This window comes from Gorilla gorilla, chromosome 3, assembly GCF_029281585.2.
Source record: "Gorilla gorilla gorilla isolate KB3781 chromosome 3, NHGRI_mGorGor1-v2.1_pri, whole genome shotgun sequence".
NCBI lineage: Eukaryota > Metazoa > Chordata > Mammalia > Primates > Hominidae > Gorilla > Gorilla gorilla.
Window position 1 is genome coordinate 29158647 of NC_073227.2, and position 17425 is coordinate 29176071.

Sequence of the window (17425 nt, forward strand, 5' to 3'; positions counted from 1 at the left end):
GTTTAGAAGTTTCTGCTAATTCCAACCTCAATGCACCAGAGATATTTAGGGATTGCTGAATATTGTGAAGATAGATGTAGGATTTGGATGTTTGTTCAGGTGCCTCAGTCTTCTAATTATTTTGTCATTATGCATTTTCCCCTGTAATTTGTTTAAATTTGGAATCACATCACCAATTACTTCATTGCTGTCTGGTCTTCAATATCCTCTTGTTTATTCATTAGAGAATTTCTGTGACAGGCCATTAATAACTATGCATTTGCTGACATATAAAGCCACATATCCTTAATTATGTTCAATTAGCTGTCTGGGGAAAGTACTTGATTCTAAATGTACTATCCTGATCTTACTAATCCAGGTACCTTAGTGTATGTCTTCACTTATCATAGAGATTTAGAAAATAAAAAAAGAACACTTAGTACTAAAAGTAAGATTAGCATAGAAAAAACTTGAGCTCTAACTTCAGAAGACTGTGGTTTATTCCAGTTCTACTGATTGCTAGTTCATAATGTAGTCAAGTTACTTAGTAAATTTGAGGAAATTTCCTTATCTATAAAAATGGAAAATACCTATGGACTATCTCATGTGTAACAGACCTAAGCTTATTATAACTTACAAAAGATAAATATTCAAAATCAGCATAAAGAAAATTATGTTTTTGGCAACTCTATTCACAATGTTTGGGATTCTTCCTACCTATAGTTATGTATGAAGAAGTCACACTAAAGTAACCATTAGAAAATCTGGGTTACAATACTAGGCACTTATAATGAGTGCTTACCATTTAATGAGTACTAGGTATGTGGCTTGTCTCAAAATTATTCTGTGTCTCAGAAGCACTCTGTGAAGTTGGTATTATGATGATTTTCATCTTATGGGCAGGAGAACTGAGGTTCAGAGAGGTTTGGTGATTTGCACAGGACCACAGCCAGCAGCGTTTCTGGAAAACTTTGACCTGCGTATCTTCAAAGCTCAGTGTGTCCTAACCTTAGTACCATTCTGCTTCTACAACTAAGTTCTAGTATTAAGTCATAAAAGGACCCTGGGCAACTCATTATTTTATCATGACCTATATCTTGGGGAAGTTTGAATGAGCTTTCATGTCTTCTTGCTCAAAATATGCATGATTATTGGTCTTAAACTTCATCACATGAACCAAATACCCCACACATTTACTTGAGATGAACATGGGCATGCCTCTTATGAAAGATATTACTCTCTCGACACAAGAAATGGAAGAACATTCCATGCTCATGGATAGGAAGAATCAATATCGTGAAAATGGCCATACTGCCCAAGGTAATTTGTAGATTCAATGCAATCCCCATCAAGCTACCAATGACTTTCTTCACAGAATTGGAAAAAACTACTTTAAAGTTCATATGGAACCAAAAAAGAGCCTGCACAGCCAAGACGATCCTAAGCAAAAACAGCAAAGCTGGAGGCATCATGCTACCTGACTTCAAACTATACTACAGGGCTACAGTAACCAAAACAGCATGGTACTTGTACCAAAACACATATATAGACCAATGAAACAGAGCAGAGGCCTCAGAAATAACACCGTACATCTACAACCATCTGATCTTTGACAAACCTGACAAAAACAAGTAATGGGGAAGGGATTCCCTATTTCACAAATGGTGCTGGGAAAACTGGCTAGCCATATGTAGAAAGCTGAAACTGGATCTCTTCCTTACACCTTATACAAAAATTAACTCAAGATGGATTAAAGACTTAAATGTAAGACCTAAAACCATAAAAACCCTAGAAGAAAACCTAGGCAATACCATTCAGGACATAGGCATGGGCAGAGACTTCATGACTAACACACCAAAAGCAATGGCAACAAAAGCCACAATAGACAAATGGGATCTAATCAAACTAAAGAATTTCTGTACAGCAAAAGAAACTATCATCAGAGTGAACAGGCAACCTACAGAACGGGAGAAAATTTTTGCAATCTACCCATCTGACAAAGGGCTAATATCCAGAATCTAGAAAGAACTTAAACAAATTTACAAGAAAAAAACAACCCCATCAAAAAGTGGTCAAAGGATATGAACAAACACTTCTCAAAAGAAGACATTTATGCAGCCAAAAGACACATGAAAAAATGCTCATCATCACTGGCCATCAGAGAAATGCAAATCAAAACCACGATGAGATACCATCTCACACCAGTTAGAATGGTGATCATTAAAAAGTCAGGAAACGACAGATGCTGGAGAGGATGTGGAGAAATAGGAATGCTTTTACACTGTTGGTGGAAGTGTAAATTAGCTCAACCATCATGGAAGACAATGTGGCGATTCCTCAAGGATCTAGAACCAGAAATACCATTTGACCCAACGATCCCATTACTAGGTATATACCCAAAGGATTATAAATCTTGCTATTATAAAGACACATGCACACGTATGTTTATTGCAGCACTATTCACAATAGCAAAGACTTGGAACCAACCCAAATGTCCATCAATGATAGACTGGATTAAGAAAATGTGGCACATATACACCATGGAATACTATGCAGCCATAAAAAAGGATGAGTTCGTGTCCTTTGCAGGGACATGGATGAAGCTGGAAACCATCATTCTCAGCAAACTATCACAAGGGCAGAAAACCAAACACTACATGTTCTCACTCATAGGTGGGAGCTGAACAATGAGAACACATGGACACAGGGTGGGGAACATCACACACTGGGGCCTGTCAAGGGGTGGGGGGCTGGGGGAAGGATAGTATTAGGATAAATATCTAACGTAAATGACGAGTTAATGGGTGCAGCAAACCAACATGGCACATGTATACCTATGTAACAAACCTGCACGTTGTACACATGTACCCTAGAACTTAAAGTATAATAAAAAATAAAAATAAAAGTAAATAGAGATATTACTCTCTCTACTGCCTCCCTGCTATTTAAATTCATCTAAGTAAACTGCATCTACTACTAAGTCCCAGGAAATATTTATTTGAATATGCATAGCAATAATTTTATGCATGCCAATTTTCCTCCTAAATACACAGACCCAGGAAATACTTCATCTGGTACAAAAGTATGTTATTTTTTCTTTCCATGAATAATCTAATGTCTGCTTAGTACCAGACTTGATGGTTAAAATGGATGTGATAATTGATAAAACTGTTAGCCCTTTTCATAAAGGGAGTGCATCTGGATTGACAACAACAAAGAACAGGAAAACTATTTTCAAGCTCCAATGAGAATTTCATACTTATGGAAAATTAAAATTCCTAATATTGGTTTAAAAGCCGTTAGCATTCCAGCCCTAAGACAAAGCTTCTTGGAATCACCAACACCCATTAACACTGAGCTTGCCAACATGTCATTAGGGCTCACCTTCCAAGTGAATCCTAATCAATAGCATGTCCTGACACTGCAGTGACCCAAATCCCCGGTTACTCCCCACATTACAGAGGGACAGGTAAATTTGTGTGTCCCTTTTGACATGCAAATTTGCCATGTGTGTGTGTGTGTGTGTGTGTGTGTGTGTGTGTGTGAAAAGACCTGAAACAGTTCATTCTCTTGTCCCATTAATTCCACTCTATGACTCCATCCTAAGAACATAATTCTAAATATATAAGGAACTTCACACACAGATAATTCATTACATAATTTTCCAAATACTAAAAAAAGAAATTACTTATTCCAAAATCAGGATTAGTAAACTATATTACACACATTTATAGACTATAATATAGGTATTAAATTATTTATGAAAAATCTGTAATCTAATGTAAAAATACTTGTACTCTAACACTGAATTTAAATCTATATAAAATTTTATAGTAACAAAATATTATTAAGTTTAAGGGATCAGATCTACATGGAGAAAAAAACTGAAAATAAACAAATGAAACTATTATCAGCAGTTTTTTTTTTTTTTTTTTTTTTTTTTTTTTGAGATGGAGTCTTGCTTTGTTCCCCAGGCTGGAGTGCAGTGGTGCCACCTCTGCTCACTGCAAGCTCTGCCTCCCGGGTTCACTCCATTCTCCTGCCTCAGCCTCCCGAATAGCTGGGACTACAGGTGCCCGCCACCACACCTGGCTAATTTTTTGTATTTTTAGTAGAGACGGGGTTTCACCGTGTTAGCCAGAATGGTCTCGATCTCCTGACCTCGTGATCCACCCGCCTCGGCCTCCCAAAGTGCTGAGATTACAGGTGTGAGCCACCACGCCTGGCCAGCAGTTATTCTTAGAATGGTGGGAATGGGGGTATTTTCTTCATGTTTCTTTCTTTTCTATTTATACATTTTCCTCAATGATTGTTTATTACCTTTGTAGTAGAAAATCATATACTTCCCCAACACTCAGGTTTCGTTTCCAATAATTTTCAGTGCTTTGATGTTTTCAAATTTAAATTTAGTTTTGTAATTTATGAATGCGTGTATATATAAAGGCTTACAAATTGTGTTTGGTTATACCTCAACTCTACGATTCTCAATGAGGGTTAGGGGAGTGATCTCACCTACCCTGCACCCACTGGACATTTGGCAGTGCCTCGAAACACTTTTGCTTGTCAGAACTCCCAGAAAGGTGCTATTGGCATTTAATTGGTAGAGACCAGGGATGCTGTCAATCATCCTATAGTGCAGAAGACAGCACACAACTCAAAGAATTATCCAGCCCCAAGTGTTCATAGTGCCAAGGTTGAGAATCCCCGCCTAAAACAAAATGTTTAAAAATTATTAATATATTAATTCAAGCCTGTTGTGCAAATTCTGAGTAGCCTGTTGTATTACCAGAGCCTCTGAATAAACTTGCCTGTCCATGATCTGCCTAACAGTTCACTCACTCCCACAGGGCATTGAGGATGGAAAGATAAGTGCTCTATGTATGCGGTGCTTGAAATTTAGCAAAAGAGAAAGACATAGACATCAAGTGTTTAATGCAGTTTGAAGTGCTATGAAACGGGCACTTGATCTAACTAGGTGGTTCAAAGGAGGCTTTCTGGAAAAAATACCTCCTAAGCTGAGCTGAAAGGATAAGAAGGAGTTAATCAGAATCATGTGAACACCTGAGAGATGTGTTCTAGAAGGAGGAGCGTTCATACTTCAAAGAAAGGCATGAAGATGAAACAGTTGAGAGTGTTTGGAAAATGATGGGGAGTTTACCAGCACTAGAGCATAAGATAGGCACAGAAGAAAGGGAGAAGGAGCCATAGAAGTTTCAGAGCCACAGCCTCTTTTTTTTCTGCCTGAGAAAGTCAAAGTATACTTCTCAGTATGGGGATGAGGTTGAGATAAGACAAGTATGTTGATTTAAAAAGCATGTTGATTTAAAAGGACAAGTATATTGATTTAAAAGGACAATCTATTAAAGATGCAATTGAAGAACCCACTAATACAGCCATATCTCAAAGATCATGTGGGTTCTGTTCCAGACCACTACAATAAAACAAACATCACAATCAAGCAAACCACACTTTTTTTTTGGTTTTCCTGTGAATATAGATGTTTACACAATACTGTAGTCTATTAAGTGTGCAATAGCATTATGTCTAAAAAACAATGTGCAAGCTGTAATTTAAAAATACTTTACTGTTAAAAATTGCTAACAATCATTTGATTCTTCAGCAATCTTGCAAAAAGATTAGCAAGTGTAATATTTTTGCTGATAGAACTGGCCTTAATGTTGTTGGCTGCTGCTGATCAAGGTGATAGTTGCTGAAGGTTGGAGTAATTGTGGCAATTTCTTAAAATAAGACAGTGAAATTTGCCTCATTGATTGAACTCTTCCTTTCACAAGAGATTTCTCTTTAGCATGTGATGCTGTTGACAGCATTTTATCTATGGTAGAACTTCTTTCAAAATTAGACTCAATCCTCTCAAATCCTGCTGCTGCTTTCTCAAATAAGTTTATGCAGTATTCTAAATTCTTAGCTATCTATTGAATGATGTTCATAGCCTCTTCACCAGGAGTCAATTCCATCTCAAGAAACTGCTTTCTTTGCCCATCTAGAAGACACTACTCCTCATTTGTTCTAGTTTGATCATGAGATTCCAGTAATTCAGTTAAATATTCAGGCTCCACTTCTAATTCTAGTTTTCTTGCTATTTCCACCACATTTACAGTTATTTCTTCTATTGAATTATTGAACCCCTCAAAATCATTCATGAGAGTTGAAGTCAACTTTTTCCAAACTCCTGTTAGTGTTATTTTAACCTCCAGTAATGAATTGTGGAAGTTCTTAATGGCATACAGAATGGTGAATCCTTTCCAGAAAGTTTTCAATTTATTTTGTCTAGATCTATCACAGGAATCACTCTTTATGGCAGCTATAGCCTTACAAAATGTATTTCTTAAATAATAAGATGTGAAAGTCAAAATTACTCCTTGATGCAGGGGCTGAAGAATGGATGTTGTGTTCAGAGGCATAAAAACAACATTAATCTCCTATACATCTCCATTAGAACTCCTGGACAACCAGGTGCATTGTCACTGAGCACTAATATTTTGAAAGGAATCTCTTTGTGAGGAGTAGGTCTCAAGGGTGGGTTTAAAACTTTCAGCAAACCATGCTATAAACAGATGTTTTGTCATTCAGGCTTTGTTGTTCCTCTTACAGAGCACAGGCAGAGTAGATTTAGTATAGTTTTTTTTTTAAAGTAGTGCGGACCCAAAGAGTGAGCAACAGCAAGATTTATTGTGAAGAGCAAAGGAACAAAGCTTCCACAGCATGGAAGGGGACCCGAGCAAGTTGCCCGATTTAGCATAACTTTTAAGTCAGACAAAAAGTTGACTTCTCTCTCATGAATGATTTTGAGGGGTTCAATAATTCAGTAGAGAAAGTAACTGCAAATGTGATGGAAACAGCAAGATAAGTAGAATTAGAAGTGGAGCCTGAGTATTTAACTGAACTACTACAATCTCATGATCAAACTAGAACAAACGAGGAGTAACTTCTTCTAGAAGGTCAAAGAAAGTGGTTTCTTGAGATGGAATTGAATCCTGGTGAAGTCTAGATTGGAATGGTAAATGAGTACTGGCTTCAACTTAAAATCATCAGCTGCATTAGCTGCTAACAAGAGAGTCAGCGTGTCCTTTGAAGCTTTAAAGCCAGACACTGACTTCTCCTCTCTAGCTATGAAACTTTTGGATAGCATCTTCTCCCAATAGAAGATTGTTTCATCTACATTGAAAATCCGTTGTTTAGTGTACTCACCTTAGCTAGACCTTCTAGGTAACTTGCTATAGCTACTCCAATAGCACTTGCTCCTTCACTTTGCACTCTTATGTTATGGAGATGACTTCTTTCCTTAAACCTCATGAGCCAACCTCTGCTAGCTTCAGACTTTTCTTCTGTACCTTCCTTACCTCTCTCAGCCTTCACAGAGATGAAGAGAGTTAGGGCCTTGTTCTGGGTTAAGTTTTGAATTAAGGGAAGTTTGTGGCTGGTTTGATATTCTATTCAGATCCCTAAAACTTTCTCCATATCAGCAATAAAGCTGTTTTGCTTTCTTATTCTTCACATGTTCAGTGAAGTAGCACTTTTCTTTTGAGAACTATTTCTTTGTGTTCACAATTTGGCTAACTGGCCCAAGAGGCTTAGCATTTGGCCAGTCTTGATTTTCAACATGCGTTCCTCACTAAGCTTAATACTTTCTAGCTTTTGATTTAAAGTGAGATATGTATGACTCTTCCCTTTACTTGAACACTTAGAGGCCATTGTAGGATTATTAATTGGCCTAATTTCATTATTGTTGTGTTTCAGGGAATAGGCTGGCCCTGTGGAGAGGGTGAGAGATTGGGGAATGGCCAGTCAGTGGAGCAGTCAGAACACACACAAAATTTATAGATTAAGTTTGGAATCTTACATGGATGTGGTTCATGATGCTCCTAATCTGAACTCGATTATTACTGAGGTATATGGTATAAAAATTTCTCGAGTAATACCAAAGATCACTAAAACATATATAATAATAATGAAAATGTTTGAAATACCGTAAAAATTTCCAAAATGTGATACAAAGACACAAACTGAGCACATGCTGTTGGAAAAATGGCACCAAAAGGCCTGCTCAGCAGGGTTGCCACAAGGCTTCGCTTTGTAAAAAGCCCATTATCTGCAAAGCACAACAATGTGAAGTGCAAGAACACAAGGTATCTCTGTGTTATGCCTGTATCATTGAGCCTGGGTAACACACTCCTTATAGCTCTGGACACCGTGAAAATACAGGGAAAATTCAAACTGTACTAAGGTACAGTGTTCTCTCTTGTTCAGCTGGAGAGAAAATGAATGAATACAAATTAAGTAATTTGAGGGACAGTGCATCAGGATTTATTATTAAGTGTGTTTGCTATACCACGTACATCAGGAGTAATTGAATTCAGATTAGAAAGAAAGGGTGGTATTAAAGAGAGGGTGGGTTTCACTTAAAGCTGAAATGGGAAAGAAGGGTGGCATTTGTATAGGAGAAGGAGTTCTAGGAATAATATAAGCCAGGAGTTTGAAACTGAGATCAACATCAGGTGTTCTTGGAAATGCTAACATAGGTTTTATCAATTGCCAGTGGTTCTCAAGGCCGCTTGATGCTGAGTGCTAAAAGTGTTGCTCAGATGCGGCTCAAAGATCACCTCTTTGAGTCCTTTCTGATGCTCTCCACTTTCTAAATAGGATTGGTCAGTCTTTCTTTTATGTCCCTCTAAAATCTACATAGACGTGAGGCGCAGGCAATTTACTAAACTAATTTTTTGGTATGTTCATTTGTATATAAACCCAATGTAGCCAAAATTACGTCTTTATGTTCTCAATGACTAGTACAGTTCTTCGTATACAGATCACACTCGAAAACCTTTCTTTCCTGGATGACTGAATACATGATTATGCTAATAATAGGTATGATGACTATGCAAAGCAAAGACAGCAACGATGTTAACACTACAAACAATACCCAATATTTATTGAGCTCTGCGTGATAGGCACTGTGCTAAGGAGAATTTTAACAAGTATCATTTCATTTAAATTTCAAAATAATGCCATGAGGTAGCTACGACTAGTACTCCATTTTACAAATGAGAGAACTGAGGTTCAGGTGGTTATATCTTCACCAAGATCACAGCCAGTAAAAGGAAAAGCTGGAAATGAACTCTAGGTCTGCCTCACTTCAAAGACCATGATCTTATCCACTACTTATAGATCTTTTATTTTTAAGAGAGTGTATACTCAAGGTGATTTTATTTTATTTTTTAACATTTGTTCATGGAATGTATGTGTCCTAGACTCAAAAGGCTCAATGTAGTGCAACAGTCTGAATAGCAATGTAATTTTAAAAACTAAAATGGGTCTTTAACAAATCTATGAAATAAGAGTTTGCAAACTCAATAAAAAGAGTATATTATCAACTTCTCCAAGAGACAATAATACCGAAAATGAAAACCAATAGGACAGGGCACTCAGGCATTGACTCATTGTATTACAATACCAGGCAGATGGCTTAATTTATATAACAACTATCTAAGTTGGTCCAGCAGTGTGAAGTTAGGGGAAAGGAAGTCATTTTATTGAAAAAACACATGTGTTAATTCAAATCACTTGACAGTTTGGCAGACAATTCCACCAACCCCCTAAAAAGAGACTAGACCCCCATCCCCTCAATAGTACAGAAGGGATAGAAAAATCTAGTTAAATTTCCAAAAAACAATAAGTCATCAACCTGAGACCCCTTCTTAATGGTTCCCTTTATTGCCAACTCTAGAACAAGGGCTGGCAAAATACAGTGGTAGGCCAAATCTAGTCTATTCTCAATTTTGGTATCACCTGCCAGCTAAACATTGTTTCACATGTAAAATAATGGTTAAAAAGGCAGACATTAAATAAATATATTGTGACATATGAAAATTGTATGGGATTCAAAGAGCATCTACAATGTTTTATTAGAACATGGCCACACCTATCTGTTTGCATATTATCTACGGCTGCTTTTGTGCTACAGCAGAGTTGAGGAGTTGTGACAGACTGCATGGCCCACAAAACCTAAAATGTTTACTACTGAAAAAGCTGGCTGGCCACTGCTTGAGAATCAAGCTCAGCAGGTGTCAGACAACTTGGCACCGAACACACTCCAGATACCATGGGTTTGGCCTTTCCAACTTATTACCTAACTCAATGGTTCTCAAAGTTTGGCCCTGGACCAGCAGCATGATCCTCAAGTAAGAACCCATTAGAAATGTGAATTCTCAGACCCCAACCCCAGATTTACTGAATTGGAAACTCCATGTTTTGGGCCCAACAATCTGTGTCTAACAGGTCAGCTAGGTGATTCTCAAGCATTCTTCAGAGAATGGCTAGTCAAACTCAAGAAACTGGAACATGGCAACTGTTGTTTCAACACAATTACAAGAAAGGCACTTATTGGCTCCTATTTGTGGATGAAGAATAGAGCTAGATATTCCACTTATATTTTAGTATTCCTACAGTAATCTTCAAAGATTGGGATTATTAACCCCATTATATGGAAAAGGAAATTGAAGCTTGAGAAGATTAAGTAACTTGTTCACAGTTAGTGAATTAGGACTTAAACTCAAATCTGTCTGCTTTATAGCCTATACTCTTCCCTCTCGCCTTATTCTGCCTTCTCCCTTATTATGTGAGGGAAGGAGAAAAGCACCTGTGGGCCCCTGGCAGGAGCTGAGCTGGTTTATTAGTTAGGTCTTGGTGTTTTCTTGATGATTATAAACCATTTCATAGAATATGAACATCAGAAAACACCACTGTGGACCCATGGTTGATCAATATAACAACAAGAGCACTCTATAATCATGTTTGAACAGAAGCAAAAAGATGAACTTTTTCTCTTTTTTTTGAGATGGAGTTTTGCTCTTGTTGCCCAGGCTGGAGTGCAGTGGCGTGATCTTGGCTCACTGTATCCTCCACCTCCTGCGTTCAAGCGATTCTCCCACCTCAGCCTCCGGAGTACCTGGGATTACAGGCATGCACCACCACGCCTGGCTAATTTTGTATTTTTAGTAGAGATGAAGTTTCTCCATGTTGGTCAGGCTGGTCTCAAACTCCTGACCTCAGGTGATCCACACACCTCGGTCTCCCAAGGTGCTGGGATTATAGGTGTGAGCCACTGCGCCTGGCCAAACATGAACTTTAAACCACAAAATAATCAAATACCTCCTTTCCCAGCTAATACGAGTAACAGCTGCTTCTTTACCTATTACAGCCTTTGTCTCTGTCTAGTCTTCACTACTTGCAGACACAAGTTACCCAATCACAGCATGACTCTGGCTTCTTGACAGCTTCCTGTCCAGGTCAATGTCTTGCTCACTTAAACCTTCTCCAAAGGCACCAAAATGAGCTCAAACCCTGTAATAAGTCCTAATACTCTCTGAGACATTCACCATTTCTCTGCTGCATGTATTCTCTCTCTCTGCAATGAATAATAAATGAAAATTATTCAACCACAGGTGTGTTTCCTGATGATATTTGGCTGGAGGGCATTCCCCTTCCACTCCCCTCACTGCCCACTTAAAATTATAGCTCTCCTCTTCCAGCCTGGGTGAGGCACAAGTTACCAAAGTAAGTAAAAATAATTAGAACTGGAAAATAATAGTCCCCAGACCTATCAGTATCAAGCACATTGCCTGGTCCAAGCAGAAACTTGGTATTTTAAATAATTAATTAAATTTTCAGTGCCAATCTGATTACAAAAATGATTTCAGGAAACTGCCTGTCTTTTAAAAATATAGTTCGAATTTCTTTTAGTTTCTAGTCTCTACCTGTCAAAGTTTTGGATCTCTCAACTCTTGAGATGTAAAATGTCACTTATCTTTATGCAGCCTTCCCCAAAATCTTCTAGATGGCTCTTCTCTTTGAGTTTTCTAAAGGCCTTACTCCCTCTCACAATACTTTTTCATCTTGGATTAGTTATTCATGAGCTGTTTGGCCTCTAACCAATTCGGAAATTTCTTGAAGGCGGTAAAACACCTGACTATCCTCCCTTCCCTTCCACACAGTAATACATATTTGTTATATTTTGGCAATAAATCTAAATGTTTTTCCAGTTACAGAATTGAAAGTGTTGCTTTTTCATCTAACCAGAACTCATATAAGCGGGGATTCTGCAGCTCATTGTTGGTTATCTTAATTGAAATTATCTCCCTGGGCTCAGGAGTTCTAACAAACGGATGTGTTTGGTGTGCAGGTATCTTCACTTTGCCAGGGGATTTTGATGTGAAATATTACTAACAGAAAAAAATATATATAACAAAAATCTTAATCAATGAATCAACAGTTTTTAGGCTACTATGGAAACCTGAAAGTGATACTGGAAGTTATTTATTATGTGGGATAAATAGATATGAACTGGCACTATTCCTATATGAAAGCAAATGGCATTCAGATCGTAATTTTCTTCAGTAACTTCTATTTACCAAGCACTGTGCTAAACAGCAAGGATAACTGTACAATTAAGGAGAAGGAGTAAAACAGTCAACTCCTCTCCTACATTTTATCGTTGTTCCAGGAATTTCACGTGGTGTATCATGGCCCTGGGCTTGTACATGGTGTTTCTTCACCCAGCGTTTTACGTACAGTACTTGGATAAGCACCATTCTTATATATCAATCTTATACACTTCTCTTCATCCATAAAAACCAGGATTAGAGGTCACCTCCACCATGGAGTCATCTCTGATTGCTTTCATCTCCTCTACTTGGACTTAATTACCTTACATTCTTCTTGGATTTTCTTGTACTGGTTTATTTACCATGATGTATTATATTTTTTATTTGTTAGTATTCTTTTTCTTCTTATGCAACTGAGAATATCTTGAAGGCAGCAACTATCTTTAATTGATCTCTATATTCTGGAGCCTAGCCTAGTGCCTGACATCCTGTAGACAATCAATAAATATTTATTAAATACAAGCCATGTGAAAACAAGTGCCAAAGTACTGGTAATTATTAAAGTTAGATAATGGATATATGACAATTCATTACACTTTTTTTCTATACCTTGTTTTATGTGCAAAATTTTTCAAAATAAAAAGTTTACAATAATCGAAGACCTTGTAAGATAGCGGATTAATCTATCCAAAGTTTTAAGTTCCTTCCACTATACCTATAGCTATGATCTCTGCGTACTCCACATTTCTTTCTTTTCTCATAAAAAAGATATTTAATAAAGCCAAACAAAGTTGCTCTGAAATAAAGTATAAGTATATTGTTTCCAAAGAGCTTCATGTCATGGATATCATTAAATAAGAACTTCTGGAAAAACTGGAAACGGACAGTTCTCCCCAAGTATTTTATTGAGGAGGGAATTCTGTGGATTTTTGTCCTAATCTGCCATCTGAATTGCTACAAAAGCATAACTAGTATCTCTGCTTCCACTTTCTTTCATTCTTTCATTTTTTTTTTTTTTTTTTCGAGATGGAGTCTCGCTCTGTCGCCCAGGCTGGAGTGCAGTGGCGAGATCTAGGCTCACTGCAAGCTCCGCCTCCCAGGTTCACGCCACTCTCCTGCCTCAGCCTCCCGAGTAGCTGGGACTACCGGCGCCCACCACCTTGCCCAGCTATTTTTTTGTATTTTTAGTAGAGACGGGGTTTCACTGTGTTATTCAGGATGGTCTCCATCTCCTGACCTCGTGATCCACCCGTCTCGGCCTCCCAAAGTGCTGGGATTACAGGTGTGAGCCACCGCGCCTGGCTCTGCTTCCACTTTCTTACCTGTGAACTCATCTTCACCTACTCCCAGGTTGACCTACCTAAAACATGGATCTGTCCCACTTGCTCCCCTAAAGTTGAAGTCTTTAAGTCAATGGCTCTTCAATGGTTAGGGAATAAGTGTGCACTTCTAGTGTTGAACCCCAAGTAACTTGTCCAGCCACATATTTTATTTTAATGTTCTTAGACCCATGTGCTATGAGCCATATCCAATTCATGGTCCTAATCCATGCAAGCCACCCACTGTCTGTGCTTAGATTCACAGCTCAATTTCTTTGCTCAGCCTGGAATCTTCTTCCTGGATTTTCCAATTTGGGAAATCTTCTCCCACTCCAAGGTCCTGTACGACTAGTTTTTCTTCTCCATTAAACCTTCTCTGGAGTCCTTTCCAGAATGAACCTTTCTACCTGTGCTTCTACTGGCCATGGCCTGGGCCTATGCCCAGTATTATTTTCTGCTGTCTTGTTTAGTAAGTAGTCTCCTTTACCAGAATGTAAGCTTGTTGAGGGCACTTTAATGTTCATCTTGCACTTTCCCACCTTCTCAGTCAATACCCAACAGGGTACCCTGCACACGTTAGAATTCAATATGACAAGATTACAAACTAAAGTATGAAATGATGAGCTTAATCTCATGAGTGTTCTTTCTCCTTCCACTTACTAATAAGTGGATATGTGCAAAATTTCAAATCCCTATAGTAAAATCACATTGGTTGTTTTGATCTTCTTTACAAATTGCTTTTGAGTCCTAAGTCATGAATTTCAATTAAAACTTTTTTTAAAACAAGACTATCGAAATTGGAAACTAAAATAACTGTTTCTCTTAACCCTTTTCTATCTGTGTCTAATTCTAGTCAACATTAGAGATGAAAATATTAAGGCAATACTGCTTTATCTCAACATTAATATGGGCCCTCTCATTCAAATAGACTCAGAAGTACTTTCTAATGTATTATACAGAAAATCACACTGGAGAAAATATTCCATGATGGTACCATTGAGGTATCACTGCTTCCTGAGGACAACATGTAAGCTCAATGCTGCCTAAAAGAAGCTCAAATTTCTACTCTGGGCCTTTTCACCTTCACTTCTCCACCATAAAAAAAAAAAAAAAAAAAAAAAAAAGAGGCTAATTCTCTGGACTATTGTGGGTCATATTTTCTAGGTGGTGCAATCTTAGTGAAGAGTTTAGCAATTTGCATTGGGATAACCCTGTCAACCTTCATTATTTTCAGCTAGAAAGAATGAAGGCTCTGATAATCTAATTTTTTATGGTGGTTTGCACTTTAGCTGCCTTTTTTTCTCAAACCTTTACTTGGCTACTGATCAAAAAGTCCAGGTTCTGTTTCTGCTTAGACAATGTCATAGTCTAAATAAACAGGCAGCAGGCCTAGGATAGAGGTGTCACCTTCTCATTGGACTTCATCCTTGGACTCTGCTTGAACTGGACATTCATCACGATTGAATGTAAGTCACATTTGGTCAAAATTCAGTGCAGATCTTAGAGGTCGGACAGGGGCTGAGGAGACCACTTGGCTTGCTTTTGTCCTAATCTTGCCTCTAATCTATGACAAACATCAGTGTTCTGGCTAAGCTCATTTATATCCCATGCTTGGGTCCCATTCCTGGGTTGAGGTCAGAGCCTTGTAGAAATTACATGCCCATTATATGATTTTCTTTTAAATGCATTTGCCGAAAATGTTTCGCATGGTATTAGCCAATTCAGGAAAAGACTCAAGAATTCCAGAAAATTCCCATGTGCATTTTCATTTATTCCCTTTCTCAACATTAAGGAAGATGTATAAAAGTATGTTGTAGTAGGAAAAGCACTGTGTAGGATTCAGTAGTCTTTGGTTTTGATCCTGCTTCTGCTCCCAGTTACATTTGCCTTATGACAAGTCAGTTAACTTTACTGGATTGTAGTTGTCTCCTATGCAAAATAAGAGTTGGCCCAAACTAGTATTTCCTAACATGTATTTCAGAGGAAAAAGGGACTGACTCGACAAGTATATGTGGGTCTTCCCTCATGTATGGTGATAACCTGCATCCTTGTATTTTAGCATGATCATGGATTCTATATTGAATTAAAAGTTTCTCCAGCTTACTGAACATTTCACATAATATCTATAAATATTTATGTACATTTCTATGTGTATGTTTGTGTGTGTAGATATAGAAATATAGATTCAGATATGGATAGGAATATGATTTAGATATCTCTCCCAAGGAAGACTTTTCGGACCAACTCAAAATTTCTCTGATTCTAGTTGGGGGAGTCAGGTTTACAATTCTAATTTTTATTTTGTTGAAACTCAAATTTGAAGTTTGAATCTGCAAAACTTCAACTTTAAGTGATATGAAACAGACGTTGAAGAATAAAAGCTGAATCGTTGCCAGGGGCCTTACACTTGGGACTTTTGATTTTAAATTTCTACATTATTAACTTTGACAATATAAAAACTGTGCACTACCCTCATAATACTCTGAAAGTTGACTTCCTCAATACATTTGTGGAGGTTGTCCTTTAGAACCTAACTCTGAAACCAAGTCAGCTCCAGTACAATGCACTAAAGTTGGGGGCTATGGCTCAACTAAGTCCAGAGAACCAAAACATGGTGACAAAACAGAAGCAAATTATTCCAATCATAGAAATTGAAATTGCTAGTACTGTATTAAGACACCAGCATTTAGTGCATTGAGGCAGAAATCTCAAGAGAATGCAAAATTGTGTAACATTGGAGAAACCTGCTTATGCATTGATTTCCTTCAGGGGTTAAATAAAATTACTGTGAAATATAAGAAAAGGAAAAAGAACTAAATTCTGAGGTTTTAATCCCATTACAGTATTATTTGTATTGTGTCTAAGCAGAACTTATTGAGAATAAAGAAGATACGAAGATTACAATAGAATGTATGTTCTTATATTGTCTAAACAGTTAGAACCTAATGAACTTACTTTGTGGAATAAAAGGACTTTCTGAAGATAAGATACATTGGCCATCATTAACATATTAACAGAAACAACCTGTATACCGGATCTTGTTTGTGATGATGTCATCATAGCTATCAGGTCTTAGTTCCTATAGTTAGAAAGATTACAGAAAGCACAGGCAAGTTTAAATATTTCCATCTCCCCACATTAAACACAATGTGAGAGGTAAATATTCATAACTTGGCAATAAAAGATCATATCCATATCTGGAAGAAATATTAGCAAGTGTCTCACGGACGCCATTCTTTCACTTAGGAAGAAAGAGGAGATTGCATGTAGAATTGATATCAAATGATTTAGGTTTAAATGATTCAAAGGCTATTATTTTAGTAAAAGCATTATTTCATAAACAATATGTGTGTGTGTTTGATACATACATATACATTCAAATAGTTAAAGCAAAGTTAATTAACTTCTTAAAACTCTCCAATCTTTGAATAACAAAATTCATTTTGGATAGCAAGAGTAAAATTTATGTTAGATGGATCTAATTTTTATTAATAGCAACAGTCCTGTCTCCTGTGTATGAGTTCCTACTCAGGACACACATGAGCAATGAGACTCACTGGGGAATGCAAATGAAACACTTGCAAATCAAATGTTCAAAGCACATTTTTGCTGAGCACCCATTAACTCAATTTCATATCAAAAGCTTACCCATTTTATATCATAATAAACCACCTGGGTTCACCCCCACACCTCCTAACTAATGAGGGACACACAGATATTCTCTTCACA

The 17425-nt window shown here is 37.4% G+C and overlaps 1 protein-coding gene across 7 annotated transcripts in view; it reads right to left on the reverse strand.

Annotated features, from left to right (window-relative positions):
* KCNIP4 (potassium voltage-gated channel interacting protein 4) overlaps positions 1–17425 on the reverse strand; it is a 1217373-nt gene that overhangs the window by 237395 nt on the left and 962553 nt on the right. The window lies entirely within an intron of this gene.